Genomic DNA, 12669 nt, shown 5'->3' on the forward strand with positions numbered 1-12669 from the left:
ATCCACACTATCCACACTACCCACACTACCCACACTATCCACACTATCCACACTATCCACACTGCCCACACTATCCACACTACCCACACTGCCCACACTATCCACACTGCCCACACTATCCACACTATCCACACTATCCACACTACCCACACTACCCACACTATCCACACTATCCACACTATCCACACTGCCCACACTATCCACACTACCCACACTGCCCACACTACCCACACTGCCCACACTATCCACACTATCCACACTACCCACACTGCCCACACTACCCACACTGCCCACACTATCCACACTATCCACACTACCCACACTGCCCACACTATCCACACTGCCCACACTATCCACACTATCCACACTGCCCACACTGCCCACACTATCCACACTATCCACACTACCCACACTGCCCACACTATCCACACTACCCACACTGCCCACACTGCCCACACTATCCACACTACCCACACTACCCACACTACCCACACTATCCACACTGCCCACACTATCCACACTGCCCACACTATCCACACTATCCACACTATCCACACTATCCACACTATCCACACTGCCCACACTATCCACACTATCCACACTGCCCACACTATCCACACTACCCACACTACCCACACTGCCCAACTATCCACACTATCCACACTACCCACACTATCCACACTATCCACACTACCCACACTACCCACACTATCCACACTACCCACACTGCCCACACTATCCACACTATCCACACTGCCCACACTATCCACACTACCCACACTGCCCACACTATCCACACTATCCACACTACCCACACTACCCACACTGCCCACACTACCCACACTATCCACACTATCCACACTACCCACACTACCCACACTATCCACACTATCCACACTATCCACACTGCCCACACTACCCACACTGCCCACACTATCCACACTACCCACACTGCCCACACTATCCACACTATCCACACTATCCACACTACCCACACTATCCACACTACCCACACTACCCACACTGCCCACACTGCGAATGCTCGACTCGCAGCCTCCATTACCCCATGAGTCCCTGCCTTATAATAAATCCCCTTCTCACTTTATGCACCCCCCTACCCCCAGTTCTGTTCCTCTGGAGACCCTGACTCAGCTACTGTGATCCCAGGGAAAGGGAGCCTCAGAGAAAGGAACCCTGTGTCCACCGGGCTTTCTCTCCAGGGATTTGCTGACACCTCCACTGTGCATGGCTGGGGTGAGAAACCAGGCAGAAAACAGCTGCTTCGAGGCCAGAATTACAGGTAAAGAGTTCAGCATCCTCCCCTTTGTGGGGGAACTGTGGAGCACGAGGCCTTCCAACAAGAGGCCCTGGCGTCAGCACAGACCACGAGAGGGCTGGGCTCGGGATCAGCGCCACTGAAGGCCCCTGCCTGCATGGAGGCGCGTGATCCAATGTTCTTTCCTTGCTGGCAGCAGAAAATGTTACTGGCTCCGAAGGAAGATGACAACATCCTGCCTCTTTGCTGAAGTACGTGCACAGCATCCAGTGCACCCAGGATCTCTCAGGGCGCCAGACCCTGGCTCTGTGCTTCAGTTGCGTGACTTGGGCAAGCTTCTCATTTCTCCCACCTTAGTCTCCTCTCACCTCACAGGGTCGTCATGAGGCATGCTGGGCACATGCAGCTCATAGAGAAGGGCTGGCTTCCTCCTTGCACCCTTGCTTCCCTCCTTCCTCTCTCCAGCAGGCATTCTGATTGTGGAGACGTCTCCTGGGCAGCATGCGTCAGCAGGGATTTCATGGGGACGGTGAGAATTAGCATCCACTCTTGCGGGCATTGAGTCACTGAAAGACAAAGCCCCGGAGGCAGAGGAGGCTGTCGCCCTTTCCCCAGGACTCCACATCTGTGGCTGCTGGTCCCCCAAAACCCTGAGAGTTAATAATCCATGCCTGACCTAGGGCAATGGAACGAGGTCTTATCAGGAAAAGCAGGCAGGTCCTCTGCCTTCCTAAAAATTAATGTTTTATCATCAGACTATGAACACGATAATTTTTAAATCTCAACGCTGGAGATCACAGGAAAACATTCTCTCAGGGGCAACATGGAAATCGCTGTGCTTCGCACAGGGTGACCCAGCCCACACTGTCAATCTGGTGAACTCCCTCACTCTACAAAGCCCACCTCAAATCCCCCCTGCTCTCTGCACAGAAAGCCGCAAATTGTTTCCTGCAATAAAGAGCCTGACTCCGTTTTTATGATGTTTGATGGCTCACTGCTTTGACGCCTCACCCATCCCTCTTCCCGTGTGCCCCACAGCAGGGCAGGTGTCTTTGGTGCCAGTGAGAGGCTCAAGCCCTGCAGGCTCCTGCCCATGTGAGGCCATCACCCCATCCCCGAGGCATAAGAAGAGCCCCACGCCAGCTCCCTTCCTGAAGCCACCGTGCACCCCGTGAAAACCCAGCTAGGTAAGTACCAGACCCTTTCATCTCGTCCCGGTGTGTGGGGGCGTCTTCAGGGTTGACGGAGGAACCACATTTGGGTGGGGTCCCTCCTCTTTTTCCAGAGTGACCACAGCACTCCACTATCTCTTCTTTTCTTTCTTTTTTATTTATTTATTTATTTTTTTGAGATGGAGTCTCGGTCTGTTGCCCAGGCTGGAGTTCAGTGGTGCTATCTCTACTCACTGCAGCCTCTGCCTCCTGGGCTCAAGTGATCCTCCCACATCAGCCTCCCGAGTAGCTGGGACTACAGGCACACGCCACCACACCCGGCTAATTTCTGTGTTTTCAGTAGAGATGGGGTTTCACCATGTTGCCCAGGCTGGTCTCGAACTGCTGACCTCAAGTGATCCATCCGCCTCGGCCTCCCAAAGTGCTGGGATTACGGGCTTGAGCCGCCGCGCCCGGCCAGCACTCTCCAATTTCTGATCCAACTGCATTGTCATACAGAAATCACACCTTGATCGTGTTTACAGACTCATTTCTACGCATAGATACATGTCTCTGATTCCATGCACTGCAACGGTCATCGCATTTAGAAAAGAGGCAAACGCAAGTCTCCCAGCGCCTTGGAAGACTCAGCCTCCGACGGCTCCATGGTTTCTGCTTGAAAGGCCGATGGCTGCTTCGCAGAGATCCAGTCCTGAGACTCATTTCTTTCTATTCCGACCAGAGAACATTTCTGCACAAGAACCTAGGTCAGGGTTCACGTGTCTGTCCCTTGCGTTCTGCAAAGGACCGGATCATAAATGCTGCAGCTCTGGGGGCCAACCGGGCCCTATGGAAGGAACTTGTCCCTGCCGTCGTGGGGGATGCAGCTGCACATGGCCTGTGGACGTGCTCCAGGAAGGCGCCTGCGGGGGTGGCTGTGAACTCCCGCTGTCCCCAGCACATTCCCTGTTGACACATCCTGGCTGGGAGATGTCTCCACAATCAGCCTGCGTGCTCCGAAGTGAGGGGGAGAGGGGAAGGAGGGAGGTGAGGGGGCAAGGAGGAAGCCATCACTTCTCTATGAGCTGCGTGTGCCCAGCAGGCCTTGTGACAGCCCTGTGAGGTCGTGCACGTGAGAAGAGACTGAGGCGGGAGAAATGAGAAATAAAAACTGAACATGAGTTCAATTCATCTCGCGTTTCCTTCAGGGCAAAATGTGAATTTCATGTCAGTAGTTTGTGCAACCAAGTCCTCTTTGTCCTATGACTTTTATTCAGACACTGAACAGTGTAAACTGATTCACACCTTCTGGGCTGCACCACCATAGGGGCCAGCAGGCCTGGGTCCCCCCACCCACCTGGAGTGAGGGGTGCAGTTAGGCCGGCCGGGCATGGTCCCTGCAATCAAGTCTCTAGAGCAGGGGTGACGGCCACGGAGCCTGAAAAGCGGTTCCACAGTGTCTGCAGCTTCTGAGCACTGAGGGATGAGCCCACACACACATCACAAAACAGCCACAGTGACCCGACTCACACTGTCCAGACGATGGGGCCACATAGGATTCCCACAGTGGGAGATGCTGACCTGGACAAGAGAGGGCAAGGGACACAAGCTCACAAGATCCAAGGTAGTGCCCTGCGGGCAAAATGGCCAAGAGCCGCCTTGCACCGCAAATGGGCCCTGAGGTCCAGGGCTGCAGGAGCAGGGTGGGGAGCCCGGCCAGATGGAGGGACAGACACCGGCACTCGCCTACGTCACCGCCCTCAGTGCCGCCCACAAGCGGGTGCCCCACTGGGTCCCGCCACCCCAAATCCCAGTGCCAGAGAGGGGCCCAGCTCTGCCACCCCTGCCACCCTGTGTGGCACCCAGGCCCTGCTGGCACAAGGCCATGGCTAATCTGCTCTCAGAGGAAGCTGAGGAGGTGAGGAGGCAGCCCTGCCCTCGGTGTTTCCCAAGCCCCCTTATCCCAGCAGATTCTTCTCGGGGAAGATAAGCTCCCAGCTTAGCCAGGGCGGGTGGGAAGTCAGAGCTGCTTCCTTAATTGGCATTTTCCAGTTGAGAGCACATTCTCTACCTTTTTCACTTGGATCAGCTAATTGCCAAATGTTTTCATTTTTGAGAAGAAGTAAAATTGCAGAGATTTGGGATTTAGGGAAGGAATGCAAGGATCAATTTTGCCTAATTACGAAATGTCTCGGCGGTCACTGTGACAGGTCCCAGAGTCGGCCGTGTGGACCCCGGGGCCTCCCGGGCGGTGGGGGGCCGGGGGCTCTGATGCAGATGTTTACCTGATGTCGTGGGCCTGAATCTGGTTTACATTGGAAATCAGACTGTTTACAGGCCAGCACATCTGCCTCTTCCTCTGGCTCTCCTTCATTCTGCTGTAATGTTCTGCAGGTCTCGCTGGGGTCTCTGTGGGAATATCTGTGACACGGAGTGAGCCAGGCCAGCCCGGGGCGGCCCCATCTGGGGACAGCAGCTCACGGCCTGGCCCCGGGTGCGCAGCCTGGGCCTGGGTTGGCGGTGGAGATGGGGAGGGTCTGGGGGCCCCTGGGTGGGTGGTGGGGGTACCGTCAGCCCGGCTGCAGGGTTCCAGCGGAGGACAGGGAGCCTTCTCCATCCCTGAAAACCATCGCGGGGACAGTGGACTCATCAGGATGCAGGGACCCTCTAGTGTGTTCTGGAAGCAGAGGCTGGTGTGGGCACGGGAACCTGTGATTGTCCCCAGACACCGAGAGGCCCACAGGACCCCCAGTGCCCAGACCCCGGCTGCAGATCGGGGGATCCAGTCATGTGTCGGGGAAGGAGGAGAGGAGCAGGGGCCGCAGACAGGGGGTCCAGGAAGGCAGAGGACCCAGGACGGCAAAGGGTCCAGGAGGGCAGAGGGTCCTGGAGGGCAGGGGGTCCAGGAGGGCAGAGGGCCTAGGAGGGCAGGGGGTACAGGAGGGCCCAGGAGGGCAGGGGGTCTAGGAGGGCAGAGGGCCCCGGAGGGCAGAGGGTCCAGGAGGACAGGGGGTCCAGGAGGGCAGAGGGCCCTGGAGGGCAGAGGGTCCAGGAGGACAGGGGGTCCAGGAGGGCAGAGCCACAGCAGGATGGGTGCTGCTGCTACAGGGGGCTTCACCCCAGCAGCCCCCTGCACTGCCCCTCTGACAGCCTCCACCTTCGACTCCCCAGACCAACGGGCTGCTGTGGTGGCTCTGGAGGCTGCAGCCCCAGTCATGGGGCCTGCGGCTGCCATGGCCTCAGACCCTGCTGCTCTTGGTGGAGACACTGATGTCCTTCCCAGATCTCCCAGGCCCGCCCTCAGCCTCCAGGCTGACCAGGCTTCCTGGGCCTCCTAGGACACAGCCCTGGGTTTCCTCCTCCAGGATACTGGATGGGAATCTGTGGCTGCCAACATCCACCTGCCCGCTTTCCCCTCTGCCCTGTCCCTTGCTGCCATGGCCGCCTTTGTCCTCCCTGGAGATGCAGAGAGCAGCCCCGTTCTCAGTTACCTGGCCTTCTGGGTCCTTGGGAGGTTCTGACCTCTTCCCAGCAGGGGCCCTGGGGGCTGTGTCCTGCCTGGTCCAGGCCTTCTCACCCTCACCTCCCTCTGGGCTCAGGGAGCTGGGGCCACACAGCCCAGAGAGGCTGGTCTGCCCGGGACAGGCCACCCTCCTCCTGCTCCCAGAAGTGCCTGCAGCCCTGTCAGTTTCCAAGAGTGTCTCCTTCAAGCAGCCTCGTCAGGCCAAGCCACCCCCAGTGCCCTCTCTCCTCCGGCAGCCATGCTCCCTGCCCTTCCTCCCCACCTGCTCAGTCCTGCAAAGCCTCCTGCCTAGCTGGACACCTGGGGGTTCTGTCTCCCACACTCCAGGGGCCTCCTCCACATGTCGGTGACCTCTGACCGCTGTTTCAGACCCACAGCTCCTGGGTGCACTCAGCCTTGGGTCCCGATGGCACCAGAGTGTTCCACGCCTGGGGCAGCGCACTCACTGCAGACCTGGCCTGAGACTCAGCAGCCGGGCACCCCATGAGATCTAGTTTCTGAATGGCATCGTCACCTGACTGGGCATACAGGCCACGGACCCCGTGGTCATTTGGGCACTGACCCCTCTCACACCCCCCAAATCCCACCTGAGAGCAGCCCATCAGGCAGGCCCCATATATTGGATGCCTCCAAGTATCAGCCTTGATGTCCCTCTAATTCCAGCCCTGGTGTCTTCTCCCTGGGACACCCTGCTGCTCCCTCTAGCTGTGCCCTCCACGGTGACTCCAGACATGCACATTCAGCCTCTGCCCTCCAGGACCAATCTCCTCAGCAGCTCCCACTACTCCCAGCATGCCATCCAGCTCCTCAGCCCAGCAGCAAAGACAGACACAGAATGGCTCCCGAACCCATCACTCCGGTCCGGAGAAGGAGCCCTCCACCCTCCACGCTCCATTCGCTGACCCCTTGCCGGCCCCTGTGAGGAACCCCGGCCAGAGGCACCAATGGCTGCCACTGACTTTCACCCTGTCCTGAATCACAGGATCAAGGAGGCTGTCCCGACAAGGGTCACTTCCAGACTCACTCCCTGTCAGCCACTGCCACATGCCTGCCGTGGGCAGCACTGGAGGACTGGGGGTACTCTGTCAGTCAGCCTAACAGGCTGGTCCGTCCTTCCTTCCTTCCTTCCTTCCTTTCTTCCTTCTTCCCTCCCTCCATCCCTCCCTCCCTCCCTCCATTCCTTCCTTCCTTGCTTCTTTCCTCCCGCTCTCCCTCCCTCCCTTCTCTGCTCCCTCCCTCTCTCCCTCTCCCTCCCTCCCTCCCTTCCTTCCTTCTTTCTTTCTTTCCTTCCTTCCTGCTTCTCTCCCTTCCTCCCTCCCTCACTTCCTTCCTTCTTCCCTCCCTGCCTCCCTCCCTTCCTTCTCTGCTCCCTCCCTCCCTCCTCCCTCCCCCTCCTTCTCTGCCTCCCTCCTCCCTCCTTCTCTGCCTCCTCCCTCCCCCTTCCCTTCCTTCCTTCCTTCTCTGCTCCCTCCCTCCCTCCTCCCTCCTCCCTCCCTTCCTCCGTTCCTTCCTTCTCTGCTCCCTCTCTCCCTCTCCCTCCCTCCCTTCCTTCCTTCCTTCTTTCTTTCCTTCCTTCCTGCTTCTTTCCCTTCCTCCTTCTCTCATTTCCTTCCTTCCTTCTTCCCTCCCTGCCTCCCTCCCTTCCTTCTCTGCTCCCTCCCTCCTCCCTCCCCCTTCCCTGCCTCCCTCTTCCCTCCTTCTCTGCCTCCTCCCTCCCCCTTCCCTTCGTTCCTTCCTTCTCTGTTCCCTCCCTTCCTCCTTCCTCCTTTTCTGCTCCCTCCGTCCCTCTTTCCCTCCCTCCTCCCTCCCCCCTCCCTTCCTTCCTTCCTTTTCTGCTCCCTCCCTCCCTCTTTCTCTCCCTCCCTCCTCCCTCCCCCCTCCCTTCCTTCCTTCCTTCCTTCTCGGCTCCTTCCCTCCCTCTTTCCCTCCCTCCCTCCTCCCTCACCCCTCCCTTCCTTCCTTCCTTCCTTCTTGGCTCCTTCCCTCCCTCTTTCCCTCCCTCCCTCCTCTCTCCCCCCCTTCCTTCCTTCCTTCTCTGCTCCCTCCCTCCCTCCCTCCTCCCTCCCCCCTCCCTTCCTTCCTTCCTCTCTGGTCAAATGTGGGTACATGAGAGCTCCCACCGTCCCCATGGTAAGTGCACAGCTCCGTGGCATTGAGAACCTGCACATGGCCGTGCCACTGTCGCCACCATGCAGCTCCAGCACCTTTTCACTGGGCGAAACTGGAGCTCCATCCTGACTAATCACTCACTCCCATCGGCCTCTGTCACTGGCCCTGCTGACTACCATTCTGCCATCTTTCTCTTGAATCTGACTCCTCTGGGGGCCTTCAGTCTGTGGGGTCAAAGCGTTGGTCCTACTGTGACTGGCTGGCTTCACTCGGCACGAGGTTGTGAAGGCTGGTGGCGTTGCTGCATGCGTCAGAGCACACTCCTTTTCCAGGCTCCATAAGACCCCGATGTGTGTGTCTACCCCATTTCAGATCCCCTCACCTGCTGGGTTGTTTCCACCTTTGGGCTATAGTGACTGCATGGCTGTGAGCATGGGTGTCTGAGTCCATTCTGTGTGGCCATAAAAGAACCTCTGTGATGGGGTAATTCATCAGGCTCACAGTTCTGCCGGCTGAGAAGTTCAATGGCATGGCCCTGGCTTCTGCTGGAGGAGGTCAAAGGGGAAGCAGACACGGGAAGAGAGATAAAGCTCAGGGATGTCTTGGCTTCAGAACAAGCCCCACTCATGGGAACAAATCCATTCCCGTGGGAACTCACCCCGTATCACAAGAGGAGAATCACTCCCAGCACCAGGCACTCCCCAGGGAGTCACTCCCACAACCCACACGTCTCTCTCCCCTCAGGCCCCATCTCCCTACGCTGCCACACTGGGGGTCCCGTTTCAACAAGAGTTTTGCTGGGAACAGACGCACTGACTACATCCAGGTCGTGGCGAGGGCTGTGCAAGTATTTGAGTCCCTGCTTTGATTTCTTTTGGGGATAGACCTAGGAATGGAATGGAGGCTTCACAGGGTAGTTTTGTGTTTACCTGTTTCTGGAAGGAGCACACTGAGCTGGCCAGAGCAGGCTTGTGTTTTCCTCTGTGCTCCTTCCTGCTTCCCAGGATGCAGATGAGATGGCAGGTGCCCCAGCAGCCCTCGCCAACCATAAGGCATGGATTCCTCACCTTCGGCTCGGGTAGCACAGAGACTGAAGGCCATGGACTCAGGGTGAGATGGTGGCGCCTCCATCACAGACCCACAGACTCTGTGTCCAGCCCTTCCGGAAAGGTGACAGAAATGAAAATTCCGCCTTACGCAAGACAAGGTTATTCAGAATTTTCGGTTCTGTATGGTCTCCTTAGAAACATTAGTAGACTTTTAAACATGAAAATAGCCCATGTTCATTGTGAAAAAGTGAGCCGTGGCCTCCGGGGCACCGGAGCCACAGAACCACCACGCTTTGCTTTTGTTTCTCACTCCCCTACTTTCCCCACATAGGCACCGACGCTTTCCCTGACAGCATCATCACCACGCAACTAGGACAGCTGACCCGCGTCTTCCTCACGACGTGGAATGGTTTGAGTCAAGGGTTTTCATGGCCACGAGCCACGTGGAGGCTGTGCCTTTTGTTTCCTGTGAGAAATCTTCAGCCAGGGCCACTCTCGGCCTCCCCTCTGCCAGCGCTTCTGTGGCTGCACCTGCATTCGTGGGCTGTGGCTGCGAAGCACAGGAATGATTGATGGCTCTTGGGGCACTTTGCTGGGCTGCTTCCAGAAAAGTTGACCCCTCCCTGCAAACCAGCACTGCCCAGCATTCTTGTCCCGCCAAGCCTGACTGCGAGCTGTTGTGACGTTGCCACTTTGCTCGGAAAGGGCAGCTTATCTTTCATTTCCCTCGCATTTCTTTCTATTCTACCATTGACCATTTCTCATACGTGTGGTCATCATTGTATTTCGCCCCCATTTTGTGAGGTTTAGTGTATTCTTAAAGTTTCCTGGGTTTTGATGAGAGCATATTCTGTCATTACATTTAACAGGTGTTTTCCCCAGCTTGGATGTGTTTGGCCATTAGCTTCTTTTCTGCTATTTTACACTAGTTTGTTATTCTTCACTACAAAAGGACTCTGTCGAGGGTCCCCATGCTCCCCATGCTTTGGGGTGTGAGGTAGCAGGGGAAGGCAGGTGTCCTTCCTTCTTTGAAGTGTGGGTTGGGGCAGGACGGCAGACCCTGGGGTCACTGCTGAGGAGGGGAAGGATGGGATTAGGACTGTTCTCTTCCTGGCCTCACGAGCTCCCCCAGCTCCTTCTGGTGGATGGAGAAGAAACCTGATTGTCACGGAGAATGAGTTTGTCCGTGGAGCTTTTCCTGCACGGCTCACATAGAACGGGCTGTGAGGTCCCTCCACTGAGCAGCACGTGCCGGGCCGGGTGCCCACGACTGTTGGGAAAACCCAGGCCTGTGTTCCAGGAAGCAAAGGTCTTTAGATGGAGGTTTTAAGAATGAAAATTAACCCACAGAATGGTGAGGTCAGTTGGAGCCTGGATTCCATGGGGTAAGACAGCCACAGCCAGGTGGGCATCCTGCTCCTTCCCTTTCCCCTGTCCCTGGCCGCCGGCCATGCCCTAGAGCAGGGGCACACTCGGACCCCAGCCCAGCGCCCACCCCTGCTGCCTGCAGGCCTGTGAGGTCCCACAACCCCTTGGCATGCAGCGACAGCCCGGGGCCAGGTGTGGGCGAGGCTTGGGATTTCCTGGCACAGCTGACTTCATGTTGCGGCCCGGCAGCCTCGGGTGGTGTCAGCAGATGCAGGAGGCCACGGGCGCAGCACCCTGCCTGTCCCGGCCGTGGGTGCTAATGCAGGGTGTGTTCTGTGGCTGGTCACACAGGCAGCCCGGTGGGTGCAGGTCATCCCGGGGACGGCCTTGCACTGCCTGATCCCCGGGGAGGGGAGGGTCTCTTCGCTGACCACGCTGTTTGCTGCGTGCTTTTTGTTTGCCAAGGGCTGCAATGTTTGTCATCTGCCACAGTGTTTGCTGCCGGGTGAAGAATCGCTGGCCCTGTGTTGTCACCTGGGCCCACCGTGACAAGGTCCCCACCTCTGTTGTGGGACTCGGGGGCAAAGTTCTCTGCTGTTCACGCTGCAAGTGACAAGGGCCTTGGTCTCTGAACCAGGAGCCTCTGAGTCCTGCCCCACAGCTGAGCCCTGGCTGGGAGCAATGTTCTTTGGGGGAGACAGCAGCTTCCTCACTTCCATGTACAGCCAGATGCCGTGGGCTGTGGGGAGTGCGACAGGGCCGTGGGGAGTGTGACAGGGCTGTGGGGAGTGTGACAGGGCCGTGGGGAGTGTGACAGGGCCGTGGGGAGTGGGACAGCGCCATGGGGAATGGGACAGGGCCGTGGGGAGTGTGACAGGGCCGTGGGGAGTGTGACAGGGCCGTGGGGAGTGTGACAGGGCCGTGGGGAGTGTGACAGGTCAGTGGGGAGTGTGACAGGGCCGTGGGGAGTGTGACAGGGCCGTGGGGAGTGTGACAGGGCCGTGGGGAGTGTGACAGGTCTGTGGGGAGTGTGACAGGTCTGTGGGGAGTGTGACAGGGCTGTGGGGAGTGTGACATGGCCGTGGGGAATGGGACAGGGCTGTGGGGAATGGGACAGGGCCGTGGGGAGTGTGACAGGGCCGTGGGGAGTGTGACAGGTCTGTGGCGAGTGTGACAGGTCTGTGGGGAGTGTGACAGGGCCGTGGGGAGTGTGACAGGTCTGTGGGGAGTGTGACAGGGCCGTGGGGAGTGTGACAGGTCTGTGGGGAGTGTGACAGGGCCTTGGGGAGTGTGACAGCCTGTGGGGAGTGCGACAGGGCTGTGGGGAGTGTGACAGGTCTGTGGGGAGTGTGACAGGGCTGTGGCGAGTGTGACAGGGCTGTGGGGAGTGTGACAGGTCCGTGGGGAGTGTGACAGGGCTGTGGCGAGTGTGACAGGGCTGTGGGGAGTGTGACAGGGCCGTGGGGAGTGGGACAGGGCTGTGCGGGAGCAGGTAGTCCTGTGGGGCATCCCGGGGTCTGTGCTCAGGCTGTGGGAGGTGGGGCTGGCAGGGGATCCTGGAGAAACACCTTTGGGGGCTCAGGTTTGGTGGAGCCCCCACTTCCACAGTGGCTCTCAGTGGGGCCTGAGCAGGTTTTCCTGGCAGTGGCAGAGGGTGGGTGGGCCTGGTAGGTACCGGGCTGCTCAGAAGCCAGCCAGCTCCATGTTGCCCACCTCAGCCTCCCAGGCTTCTCAGGGCCCAGCTGTGCTCTGTCCCTGGCGCCCTTCCCTCCCTGGACACTGCTCACCCCTGGCAAGGGCTCTGCCCTGGGACACACCCTGCTAGACCCTCAGATCTGATCCCAGCCCTTCCCATGTGACTCCCTGGGTGCTCCCAGATGACTGGGATGTGGGGAAGGATCAAAGAGCACTTTGGTTGTCTCTGTAACTCTTCTAGTGATTAGATAAGGGCTGGATTTAAGGATTACTTCTGCAATGCAGATAGATGAAAGGAACAAGCTAAATAACAAACTCTTCGCATTCCCAGAACAAAGTCAGCTCTGGCCTGGTTCCACGTGCCCTGTCCAGCACGTCCCCCAAGCAAGGCATGGGCCCCCGGACCAGCCGCGGACCCCTCCTCGCGCTTTGCAATGCCTCACAGCTGGCCCTGCACCCCTGGGGCAGGACCACTCCCTCTTCTTATTCTTCTCTGTG

The 12669-nt window shown here is 58.3% G+C and overlaps 1 pseudogene across 1 annotated transcript; it reads right to left on the minus strand.

Annotated features, from left to right (window-relative positions):
• Positions 1–2603: 2603 nt before the first annotated feature.
• LOC115936311 (basic proline-rich protein-like) lies at positions 2604–7092 on the minus strand (annotated as a pseudogene). The gene is made up of 2 exons (XR_010135426.1): positions 4996–7092; positions 2604–4836 (listed from the first exon to the last, which is right to left on the minus strand). The product of XR_010135426.1 is annotated as a basic proline-rich protein-like (transcript).
• Between the last annotated feature and the right edge of the window lie 5577 nt (positions 7093–12669).

This window comes from Gorilla gorilla, chromosome 9 (genome assembly GCF_029281585.2).
Source record: "Gorilla gorilla gorilla isolate KB3781 chromosome 9, NHGRI_mGorGor1-v2.1_pri, whole genome shotgun sequence".
NCBI classification, from domain to species: domain Eukaryota; kingdom Metazoa; phylum Chordata; class Mammalia; order Primates; family Hominidae; genus Gorilla; species Gorilla gorilla.